The sequence below is a fragment of the Pinus tabuliformis genome, chromosome 4_1 (genome assembly GCF_031772625.1).
Source record: "Pinus tabuliformis cultivar Carrire ecotype Pingquan chromosome 4_1, CPIR1, whole genome shotgun sequence".
Classification (NCBI taxonomy): domain Eukaryota; kingdom Viridiplantae; phylum Streptophyta; class Pinopsida; order Pinales; family Pinaceae; genus Pinus; species Pinus tabuliformis.
Genome location: NC_142303.1, coordinates 206,031,943 through 206,044,900, shown reverse-complemented (window position 1 = coordinate 206,044,900; position 12,958 = coordinate 206,031,943).

Here is a 12,958-nt window from a genome sequence, read left to right as displayed (position 1 = left end):
AATCTTGAAAAATTATGGTTGAAAGTTGGATTCCCACTTGTCCTTATGGTATATGTGAATGGGAAGTGGATTTCCAACAGTTCATTTCTATCCCATGATAGGGAATTTTGAACTAAAACAAATTGCATCCATTACACAGTTGTTCATAAAAAATGGAGGGTAAACCCTCGAAGCAACACTTCTTTTCCTTCTAAACTTGATAAATGTTTTTACTAAATTGTTAAACAAAATTTGTGCCCAATTAATTACAGTTGCGTTAATGGCTGCATCTATCATCAACAACCACTCCAGGAAAAATTTAGTACTATCAGGTTTGCCAAATAGCCTAATAGCATGGTTGCTGCAAAACTATGAGGAGGACAAATAGATGAAGTAGTGTACATACCATTTTTGTCTTTCTTGATTTTATCCTCACTATTTGACCAGGCCCAGGTGCAGTCTACTGGGTCATCATTCTCTTTGGAAAACTTCTTAATGAATTGCCTATTGTAGATGACTTGTAGCTCTGGTAGGTGGTACATAAGCCGTAGATTGTCTGGGGTAAAAGATCACATAATCACTTGGCTTCTTGTCTTGAATTCTCTGTTTGATATGTCAGCTTCATCAATCACCCATTTAACCATATCGGTATAAGGGATTATCTTCAGGTGCACAACTATGCAATGCAAAAATGAGCATGTCATCTCTAACATGGAAGCATCCGAGGAATCATGGCCTCCCATGTAGAGGTTCCTCCCTATCTATTTCATGTAGTATCCGTAAACAGAGGAGTCATCTATGACTTCTCAGAGGTGACTACCTTGCCTTTCTTCACCATTGTTTTCAATGATTTCCTCTGCGGATTTTCCCTTAAAGTCAAGAACAATAGTTGTAGGATACGCAAAGATGATAATGAACGTAAGATGAAATAATTTAGATAACTTGTGAAGGTGATAAGAGAAGTTTTATTTGAATTCATGTAAGAAGATATCATATCATGCTAAATGGATTTTCACACACAAATGTAGTTATCTCTAACTAAATGCCCACTACTGCTTCTTTATCCCTTAGCTTTAATGTTCATAAATGTCTGCATTGTAAAACGGGAAGAAAGATTCTAGGGTGGCGAGCCTTTGAATTGTGATGCTGGCGATTGTGTGATTTGCGAAGCAATATCACAGATCACAATATCACATTATTCCTTTTCACCTTTCTTACCTCTTGCTGTGTTTCTGCGAGATGCAAGATGCGAGCCACTCATTAATCATTGCTAGGTTTTTCTATGCAAAAGACCATTTTTAATGAGTGGCAGACCTAAAAATTTGCTTATGATTTATTTAAGGAGTGGGTCCAGGTCTTGATCGCGTTTTGCAATATCGGCTGGTGGTAAGTTTTCAATGTTCATTTGATGCCCACTAATGCTTTGTTATCCCTTAGCTTTAATGCTCATAAATGTCTGCATCATAAAATGGGAAGACAACTTCTAGGGTGGCGAGCCTTTGAACTGTGATGATGGTGATTGTACAATTTGCGAAGCAATATCAAAGATCAGAATATCACATTATTCGTTTTGACCTCTCTTACTTCCTACAGTGTTTCTGCGAGTTACGAGATGCTAGCCGCTCATTCATCATTTCAAAATTTAGCTACTTGCCAAGTTTTCCTATGTAAAAGACCATTTTTAATGAGTGGCAAACCTAAAAATTTGCTTATGATTTATTTAAGGAGTGGGTCCAGGTATTGATCGTGTTTTGAAATATCGACTGGTGGCAAGTTTGTAGTGTTCATTTTATTCCTGTTAATGCTTTTCTATCCCTTAACTTTAATGCTCATAAATGTATGCATCGTAAAACGGGAAGAAAGCTTCTAGGGTGGCAAGCCTTTGAACTGCGATGATGCCTATTGTGTGATTTGCGAAGAAATATAGCAAATCACAATATCACATTATTCCTTTTCACCTTTCTTACGTCCTACTGTGTTTCTACAAGATGTGAGATTCGAGCTGCTCGTTAATCATTTCAAAATGTATCTACTTGCCAGGGTTTTCTATGTAAAAGACCATTTTTAATGAGTGGTAGACCTAAACATTTGCTTATGATTTATTTAAGGAGTGGGTCCAGGTCTTGATCACATTTCACAACATCAGCTGATGGTAAGTTTGGAGTATTCATTTGATGCCCACTAATGCTTCATTATCCCTTAGCTTTAATGCTCATAAATGTTTGCAAGTAAAACGAGAAGAAAGCTTCTAGGGTGGCGAGCCTTTGAACTACAATGATGGTGATTGTACGATTTGTGAAGCAATATCGCAGATCACAATATCACATTATTACTTTTCACCTTTCTTACCTCCTACTGTGATTCTGCGATATGCGAGATGTGAGCCACTCGTTAATCATTTCAAAATGTAGCTACTTGCCAGGTTTTTCTATGTAAAAGACCATTTTTAATGAGTGGTAGACCTAAACATTTGCTTATGATTTATTTAAGGAGTGGGTGCAGGTCTTGATCGCATTTCACCATATCAGGTGGTGGTAAGTTTGGAGTGTTCTTTTGATGCCCACTAATGCTTCGTTATCCCTTAGCTTTAATTCTCACAAATTTTTGCATCGTAAAATGGGAAGAAATATTCTAGGGTGGTGAGCCTTTGAACTGCGATGACGACGATTGTGTGATTTGTGAAGTAATATCGCAGATCACGATATCACATTATCCCTTGTCACCTTTATTACCTCCTATTTTGTTTCTGTGAGATGTGAGATGCGAGCCGCTCGTTAATCAATTCAAAATGTAGCTACTTGCTAGGTTTTTCTATGTAAAAGATCATTTTTAATGATTGGCAGACCTAAACATTTTCTTATGATTTATTTAAGGAGTGGGTCTAGGTCTTGATCGTGTTTCGCAATATTGACTGGTGGTAATTTTGGAGTGTTCGTTTGATGCCCACTAATGTTTCATTATCCCGTAGCTTTAATGCTCATAAATGTCTCCATCGTAAAACAAGAAGAAAGCTTCTAGGGTGGCGAGCCTTTGAACTGTGATGATGGCGATTATGCGATTTGCGAAGAAATATCGCAGATCACAATATCACATTATTCCTTTTCACCTTTCTTTCCTCCTGCTATGTTTCTGTGAGATGCAAGATGAGAGCCTCTCGTTAATCGTTTCAAAATGTAGCCACTTGCCAGGTTTTTCTATGTAAAAGACCATTTTTAGTGACTGGCAGACCTAAACATTTTCTTATGATTTATTTAAGGAGCGGGTCCAGGTCTTGATCGTGTTTCACAATATTGGCTGGTGGTAAGTTTGCAGTGTCCATTTGATGCCCACTAATGCTTCATTATCCCTTAGCTTTAATTCTCATAAATGTCTGTATTGTAAAACGGGAAGAAAGCTTCTAGGGTGGCGAGCCTTTGAACTGCGACGATGGCGATTATGCAATTTGCGAAGCAATATTGCAGATCACAATATCACATTATTCCTTTTCACCTTTCTTACCTCTTACTGTGTTTCTATGAGATGCGAGATGCGAGCCACTCGTTAATCATTTCAAAATGTAGCTACTTGCCAGGTTTTTCTATGTAAAAGACCATTTTTAATGAGTGGCATACCTAAACATTTGCTTATGATCTATTTAAGTAGCTGGTCTAAGTCTTGATCACGTTTTGCAATATCGGCTGGTGGTAAGTTCGTAATGTTTGTTTGCATGCCTGAAATGCAATGCGATAAAGGTTATAATGCCATTGTAATTTTCCATCTCGCATGTTTCAAAATAACCTTTTTAAGGCAGGTCCTTTATGAATGGCGACATGGGGTGCGAGACTAAGATTGTTGAAGAGAAGGCTTAAGGACTTAGTTTATGTTAGATTTATGATAGTTTCAAGCATAGACTCCTTTTTCAATCATTTTACTTGATTTGGAGGGTTAGAAAGGTCTTTTGATGGTGCTTAATCATGCTCTATGTGGGAAGGTAAGCATTTAGCAGTTCTCTAAAAAAAGGGGGGGTTTGATTGATATCTTTCCTTTACTCCAGAAATAAAAGAATATCCTAAATGCTAAGTTTTGTTTTTTGGACAGATTTTTTAAAGGGTACCCATTTATTAATGTAATATTAACTACTATCATTAATAAATGGGGGGCTGTTGAATAACATAAAAATTGGCGATTCACTTAGAAGAACCAGTTATCTCTAAGAGTTTTCTGAAATTTCTAAAACTTCCAAAATAAAGATAGTTTTGAAAATAAAAGGTTACATAGAATATAAGGTGAGTAATACTTCTCTTTATTAATAAAACAACATCTACTTAACTACCATTCTTTTGATTATTCTTTTCTCATAAAAAGTCACTTTGTCTACATCAGTATTTACTCAGTTTTTTAAAGATAAAGGTGAGTCTCTCCTCAGATTAGTTTTTGGTATACTCAGTTGTCGTAGATAGAGCCTCTGCTACCAGTTGGAATTCGTAGCCTCGATAGGGTTACCTCTTAACCAATAATTATTCAATATCCCACTTAAATCATAATGCAATATTAAAGATATGTTCGTAATTATACTTATTTCTTTGTTTATTTTTTGAAGTAATTCATTATTCTTTCAATTCTTCACCTTTTATCTCTTAAAGGACAATGGCTTGGTGTGGTGAACAACATTGATAATTCCATTTACTTGATTTGTCACTGAACTGAACAAGCTAGCTCATGATGAGACCCCTTGTCTTTTGATTAATATAATCTTAAGCAATTACCATGTTTTGGTATGCGGTATTGTAATGTCAGTTACTTATAATATTATGATCATGGTAAGCTGGTTCTTGATTGGACCTCTTATCCTTTAAGTTTAAGTATATTTTAGAATTACACTTTAAAAATGAAATTTGATTAAGTGGGGAGAATCATTGGCTCCTTAAGAGCTTCTGGACGACAACTGTAGAGTTTTAAAGATGCTTTTATGGAGAAGGACTTTGCTTTGTTATTGATACTTTTCTGGACTGATGTAAAGGAAAAGTTTCTTTCTTAAAGCTAAGTTTTATCAAAATTCAGATAATTTAGGCAGAAAATAGGCAGTTTAAGAGTGATAGAACTTAACTATATATTTCATATGTGAAGATTATTTTCATAACAATCTTTACTTACACAAGCGAAAAGTCAAAATTAAAAAGAGGCTATCCTTTGTAAAACCAAAAGTAAATGCTTTTCAATTCATATTATTATTTCTAAAAGAGAATTTTAACTAAAGGCAATAACATATAGTGAACAGAAGAGATAATCTTCTACGGAAAGTATTTCTTTAGAACCTGCCTATTAACAAGTAGATATTCTTTCTTACCTAATAAATATTGTAACACAAAAGTTGATGCGCCTATTTGTTCCACAATCTCAAATGGGCCAAGCCACATTTATTGGAACTTGGTATGCATACCTCTCTCTTCATGGGTTTTATCACATTTTAATACTAGGTCTCCGAGTTGAAAAGACTTTGAAGTTACAGAATTTGAATCAGAGGAGGTTTTGACTAACTGCTGACGATGCACATGTGTGGTCCTGGCTTTTTCTCTTTCCTCTTCGAGCTTAAGAATTTGTAATTGTCTAACCTACATAGATGTGGAAGGAGTTTCTTCAATGAATTGAACTAAGGCTAAGGAGGAAATATCTACGTTTGTTGGCAAGAGTGCTTCTTTCCCATAGACCAAATTAAAAGGAGAGGTGCCAATGGAGGCTTTCTGGGTTATTCGATTTTCCCATAGAGAGGACACTAAAGAATTATGCCAGTTCTTTTGGCTTTGGTCAACAGTTCGTTTAATAATATTGATGATATTTTTATTTGTGGATTCAGCTAAACCATTTCCTTGCGGATAGTAATTGGAAGAATACTTAAGCTTAAAACCTCTTTTAAGAGAAAACTCTGTCATAACATTGCCTTAAAAATAAGATGCATTATCAAACATCAAAGTAGATGGTAGGCCAAACATGGTGATGATAAATTGATTTATAAATTCAATAATGTTTTCTGAATAGGCTACCCGTTGATGCCTCTAAAATCATTGCATCAACATCTGGGAAAACCACCTAGTCCGGACCTTACTGCAACTCCTTTTCCGTTTGGTGTGGTGTCTCTGACTCGATGTAATGGGACCAGTTTCCCAATGATTTATGAGTTGATGGGTTGTTGGTTTCTAGTGTGTAACGAAGGTGATAAGTTTTTTATCCTACAATGCAAGAATATACAAATATCACTAGTCTATCCCGGGTATTCTTTTAACAACACGAATTTTGATTGTTTATATTAAACAAATAACCATAAAGATGACTTATTCATAAAATAGAAATATGCATTCATATGATGATTACTTTGCTTAAGTAGTTAAACAAAGTAATAATAAAAACATTATCGCATTGATCATAAGATATATCAATGACATATATATCCGAAAGATAACAATTCTAAAACATTCAGAAATGACAAGTTAAAGAATTGCTTGAAAAAACATATATATATATATATATATATATATATATATATATATATATATATATATATATATATCAATAATAAAAATGTTGAGAAATTTTCATTTGCATAGAGAAATAAGACAAAAGCAGTGATAATAGTACCGTATGCATTTGAATTCTCCCGATGTAAACAACATTTATATTCTTCCTTCCTATCTGAGAACACCTTCAAAAGATGCAAAAGTGCATATCTTATAAAAGCCTCTTTGACAAAAATGTAGAACTTTGGTCTAGTTTTATTACACAGTAATTTGCCACTGACCTCATATCCCCTGACCTGGATAAATTCAGTCCTTGAGAAACATCCCCGATGTGTCATACATCAAATAAATATGTCCACATCTTCCTAATCATTCAAGAGGATTAAACAAGTGCTCTCTAATCCTGAAGATCCCTTTTACCCATGTTTCTACATCGTCGCAAGTAAACCCCTTTCTTCCTGTGATGATTCTTTGTGATGAACTATATCATCACGACATCATCGTAGGGGTACATCTATTTCCTGCGACGGTCAGTTTTTAGGGTTCGGTGCAAGTATTCAAGATCCTTATTGTGATGATGGCTCTGAATACCCTGCTTACTTGCGACGTTGTCACTGAGCCCTAGTGAATGACTTGTGACAATCCAGATATGGCGAATTAGTTCAAACAGTTGGCCTTCTGGTGATTCTAGAACTCGTTTTTGGGTCAAGGGAGTTCGCCTTTCCTCCTCTGGTATGGTGGTTCCACCTTTTGAGAAACCTCCCTTGAGGGTAAGCTCCCTCTCCCTCATTTTATGGAGGCCCCTCCTCTTATAAAAGCACTCCCTATTGCTATGATCAGTTAGTTTTCTAGGATTGATAAAATTAGCTAGCTCTGGTGTGAGTTTGATAGTTTGTAGTGTGAATTGTTGATAGTCTAGCAATTGGTTATGGATTGCCTTATCCTTGTATTAGTGCTTGTGAGTGAGAGAGAGATTTATCATTTACTTGGGAGACCCTCTTCAATGTGAATGCTTGAAGAAACATACCGGCTGAACCCTCCGAGAAAGATTGCGACGTTAAGGCTTGGTTGTAAACTTTGCTATTGACTCATTTTAATATAATCAATGGTGATTTACTATGTCTTGTGTAAAATATACTTGATAACTTCTAGTTCCTTGACTCTATAAGTAAATAGATCATTGTTGTACTCTGTCATGTGTTCTGTTTTTCTCTTGTGTTGTTTCAAGTGAATTTCTCAATGAGGAGAAGGAAACGGTAGCTGAAGAGGTGCAATGAAAGCTCCATCAAACATCGGTTTGAGGTAGGCTCTTTCAACAATGATTGTTTAAGGAAATTAGTTGTTGTTTTGTCTTGCTATGACTAGAGCCACTCTAGGGCTAGAGGGGTTTCCTCTATCCGCAGAGGGAACATTTCCTACATCACTAGTTGGTGACTCCACTGGAGATTCCTTTGTATGTTGTCTCTTGTTTTCTCTTGATTTATTTTCAATTTAGTGTCTCTTGAGTTTGGGGATGATCCATCAGTATTTTGAGTTACCTGGGTCAATCTGGGAGTCCCTCTTATTGTCTGAAATATTAGTCTAGTGTCCTTCAAGTGTTTTTACTTTGCTTTGTCTCTTAATTGAGATAGTCGCTTTTGATAGCTTAACAGCTATGACGACATCGCGCCTATCCTCTTTGGTAAACCTACACATCGCAGATATTCCATCGTATAGTTGCGACGATTCTGGAAATCATATCGTCGCAGAAGACATGTGTACACCTGCGATGACGTCACCTTGTTGCTAGCATTGTGTTTGCGATGATCTACCTTTCATCTCAGGTTGCTAGTTAGAGCCCTGTCATGACTCCTGTAGAATTTGTTTTACAACTTTACCTCCTGAATCAACTAGTGCGGCTTGCCCCTTGCTATCTCTTGTTTCTCATCGAATTGTTTTAACTATATTTGGTTAAGGCATTTTCTCTTTGTTTTTTTTGTGTGAGTCTTGTGTTTTCAGACCATGTGACATTTTTCAGGTTATTCGTCCATCCAAGATTCATCCACAACCATCTGATTGATTTGTTTGAGTCTATTTTACTGCTTGCCTTTCTTTTGATTGGTCTCTAGTGTTTGGTTATTGAACCAGTTTCTCATATTGATTTGATTTCCACACTATTGAACATAGATCACATTGTTTGGATTAGTCAGGTTTACACTTGCTTGTTTGTCATTAAAATTTCAAAAATAATAAATATTGCATTCATACAGCATACGAAAGTGAAAGCGCATTTGAATTACTAAATTTTGATGATTGAGAAATTGGAAAGCAAAAGTACAAATATTTCATTAGTAGTTGTGAGATAAGTGTATTGATGCATTGTGTTTCTTAGTGCTTTCATTTTCTTGTCTTGGTTGCGATCACTTGGAAATGAACTCTTTACCATCGTTTAGGTAGTTATTATCGAAACGAATGATATCTTACTCACTGTAGCTGCATCCTAGGAATTGTTGAAACACATTCGGTAGGGCCTGAAAACCAAAACTTAATCCAAGATTAACTCTTAAAATCAATTGAATGAACCTAACAATGCATTGGAACTTAATGCACATTATCTAGAGGTCTAGGCTAGAGACGTGGTCTAGCATCGTTAAACCTAGTCACTATTGTTTTTTCTAAGGTTGGATGATTCCTCCTTCTATGACTGAATAGTTTCTAGTACGAACTTGTGCTCCCCGTACCTTTGAGTATATATCGGGAGACCCCACTAGGTTATCATCCTATAATCCATAGGAAGCCAGGTCTGCCACCTTACGAACCATAACACACCGAACATAGCATTTGGTAAGATTGACTGTCGTACAGAAAGTCCTTGGTCATTTCTCTTTCATTTAATCACCAAGGTGTATATGCATTTTTGCAGTTTTTCTGGTAAACCTCTTGTCTAGTACTCCAGAGTAGTCAGTTTTGTTCCTTTTCGACTCCTTAAAAGAAAATGATCATCTGAGCACTTGTCCTTTCAGGCTCATTAAACATTCAAAGTTCACTACAGTCATCTTTTGTCCTTTTTCTTGACTCTTTAAATATGAAAAGGTCAAGTTTCATTCCTGTGTCTTAAAAAATCTATTTGACCATGCTCACATTTTCCCTGTTAGTCTTGACTGTGTTTTTGGTTCACGTCGATTTTTGAACCTGCTCGATTATCTCTTTTCCGGGATCTTGAGTTAAGTCATCCTAGTAGAATCACCGATCCCATCCCCTGTACCAAGCGACCATGACTCTACATGTCCTATCACTTCTAAGGTATCGGCTGTTAGTGATACCCTTCCTATTGTCCCGAGTATTCAACCCCTTGACTCTTGAGCTTCGGGAGGGGAACCTTACGATATAAATTGGAGCCCTTTTTGGGAACCTTCAGAAGAGGACTTCCCCTTTACTCCCCCTGGTGTTTCGGTTGCAATGTCCTCTTCTGACATGGATGAGATGAGCCCCGTTACTGGTGAAGAGACCCTTGTGTCAAGTGGCGAAATTCCTCTTCCCACGGAGGGTTTCCCCTTTCACTCAGGTTTTGGTGTGACATTTCCCCTATGTTACCGTGCCTTGTCCAACATCATGAGTTCCATGTCTCTTAATCCGAGTTCTGTGTGGTCTCGGAATATAGCCCTGACCTCAGAACCTTTCAGACCTTAGATTCACAATGTATCGGTGACCTCTATTCCGTCAATGCCTAATATCTGTGTCGCCTCTATAGCTCCTGTTGTTAGTGCCATTGTTGCATCCTCGGTAGTTACCATTGTTACTGGGCCTTCGGTTGAACCCACTAGTGGTGGTCCTTCAGCCTCGGCATCTGGAGTTGTAAATCCCATAGGTAGTATTCCTCTCTCTTCCAGTTTCATTCCGACAGGGTGGACATATGAGCAATACATGTTTGCTCTCCAAAACCTAGATCCACAAAATCCATTACATTACTATGATCCTCGAGGGACTCATATTTATCATACTAGGTCCCTCCCTCCTCAACCCATGGTTGAGGTATCCATTCTGTTTTCCATTGCCTGGGCTCGTACTATTTATCATGGTGGCCAAAGGTAGCCTTCCGCTTTCCAAGGACAATCGTATCAAGGACAGCCATATCAAGGGCAGCCGTATCAAGGGTAGCTATATCAAGGGCAACCATATCAAGGGTAGCCATATCAAGGGTAGCCGTATCAAGGGCAACCTTATCAAGGGAAACTTGCAGGCCTATAAGGACAACCCTTACAGGGACAACCTTCGGCCCTCACAGGTTCCTCTTTCATCTACTTAGGGCAAACTTCTAGTCATCCCGGTCAGCCCCAGTTCCAGTCAGGCCAACCCCTTGCTTAGCAAGGTCCACCCTCTGGACAAGTAGGTCAGCCCCAGATCCAGCAAGGCCAACCTACTGTCTAGCTAGTTCAACCTTCTGGATAGGTAGGCCAACCTCAGGTTCAGCAAGGACAACCTACTGTCCAGCTAGCTCAACCCTTTGGTCAAACAGGCTAGCCTCAGCTTCAACAAGGTCAATCTATTACCCAACAAGCTAATCCCTCTGGGCGAATAGGTCAACCTTAGTATCAGCAAGGCCAACCTTCTAACCGGTTGGGTCAACCTCAATTTCAGCAAGGACATCTATCTGGTCAAATCAATCCATCTCCTAGTCAACCGGGTGCTCAAGCACTCGTTGTTTCTCAACCCCCGCCCGGTTTCTAGACTCAAGCTAGACTCCAGACCCAACCTGATCTCCAAACTCAAGTGGGATTTCAAGCCCAACCTGTTTATCAAATGTAGCCTGGGCCTCAGGCGCAGTTTGGAGTTCAGCTGCAATACAGTCTCCAAGCACTTTAGCAACCCAAAGGGCAACCTCAGGCTACTCCGTATCAAAATTATCAGCAACCGCAGGTTAATCCTTATGAAAATTTTCAACAACCTTATGTTGCTCTTATCGGTCAAGCTGGTAACCAATGGGTTTCCAGTGGTTAAAACCTGGGTCAACAGTTCGGTTATACTTATAATCCCTATAGACAGAACCCTTACGGACAAAACCCTTATGGGAAAAATCCTTCTGGTCAAAACCAATGGGGGCAACAAGGGGTTGGATGGAATCAGAAGCCTATGATGTCCTTTAATCCTCAATTACCTTTCCTGGCAACCTTGGAACTGCCCAATGTGTCCAAGCTGATGAATGATCCAATCCTTCATAATCCATATTGGCCACTAATTCCAACCAAAATTCTTGGTGATTGTCCTAAATTTGACGGTAAATCTGGAGAGGACCCTCAAGCACATGTCATGACTTATCACCTCTAGTGCTCATCTAACTCATGGCTTGATGATTCTATCCACCTCCATCTTTTCCAACGGACTCTCACTAGTTTAGTAGCAAAATGGTATATTGAGCTTCCTCGTTGAACTTTCCAGGATTTCAATTCACTTGCAATGGAATTTCTTACTCACTTTCAGTTACCAATTCATTATGAAACGGGCACACACCTACTTACATCTTTGAAACATGACACGGCAATGTAGATCTCCGATCATATTCATGAATGGAGAAGGTGCCATTGTTCTATTAAGTTCTGGATCCTTGATTAGCTTCTGACTGACTGGTTTACTACCTCGTTTGTTGATTCGATAGCCGACGATATTGCTATGGGGGAGTGTGTAGCTAAAGAGCAAGCTATCGCATGTGCTCAATCTCTCGATTTGGTTTATTCCCAATCCGATACGCTATATGATTACTTGCCTGATGCTATGCGACTCGGAACTGCTAAGGCTCTATTCACACCATCCGTCGATGGTGTCATTGGTTTCGTTGCTTCATCCTCCCGAAAGACTTTCGCAACCCCTGTGAAGAAAAAATCAACTGCTCCAAGTGAAAATGCTTCTCAAACCCCATCTAATACTGTTAAAAATTCCAAAGTCAATGCCATCTAGTCCACCATGGTAGATAAAGCTTCGAAAGGTAAGAAAAAGGAGAAAGGCAAGAATAAAGCCAGTCCACTAAAGCAGGACCCTCCTAGGCCTCTGGCCGATGATGATACCAAACAAAAACCCAAGTACCCTTGTCTCATCTATGATGAGGATCACTACACAAAGGACTATCCTAGACAGTTTGAGGTTAGTTGTTTGCTTAAAGGAACACCTGGAACTCCTACCATGCTTAGGGATCCTTTTCCCTCTCAACAAACCCAAATGGTGGTCGATCAACCTCAATCCTCTTCCACTTTTGGCTCTCAAGTTTCTATGGCTAGGACTATTCCCATTCATATCAGTACTCGGTCGAAAGAATGTCCTCCACCTGCTGCGAAGGAACCTGAAGTCCCTTCAAGTGTTCCTTCATCCAGTACTAGTCGTCTCCATATTGAGTGGCGTAGTACCAAGTCAGTCATTCAACCTCCTACCAAGGGAGTGCTATGAAAATATTCTTACAACCCTAATGCTCATGCCACACAACACTATAGCATTGTTGAAGACTTAGCCCAAGCCCCTTC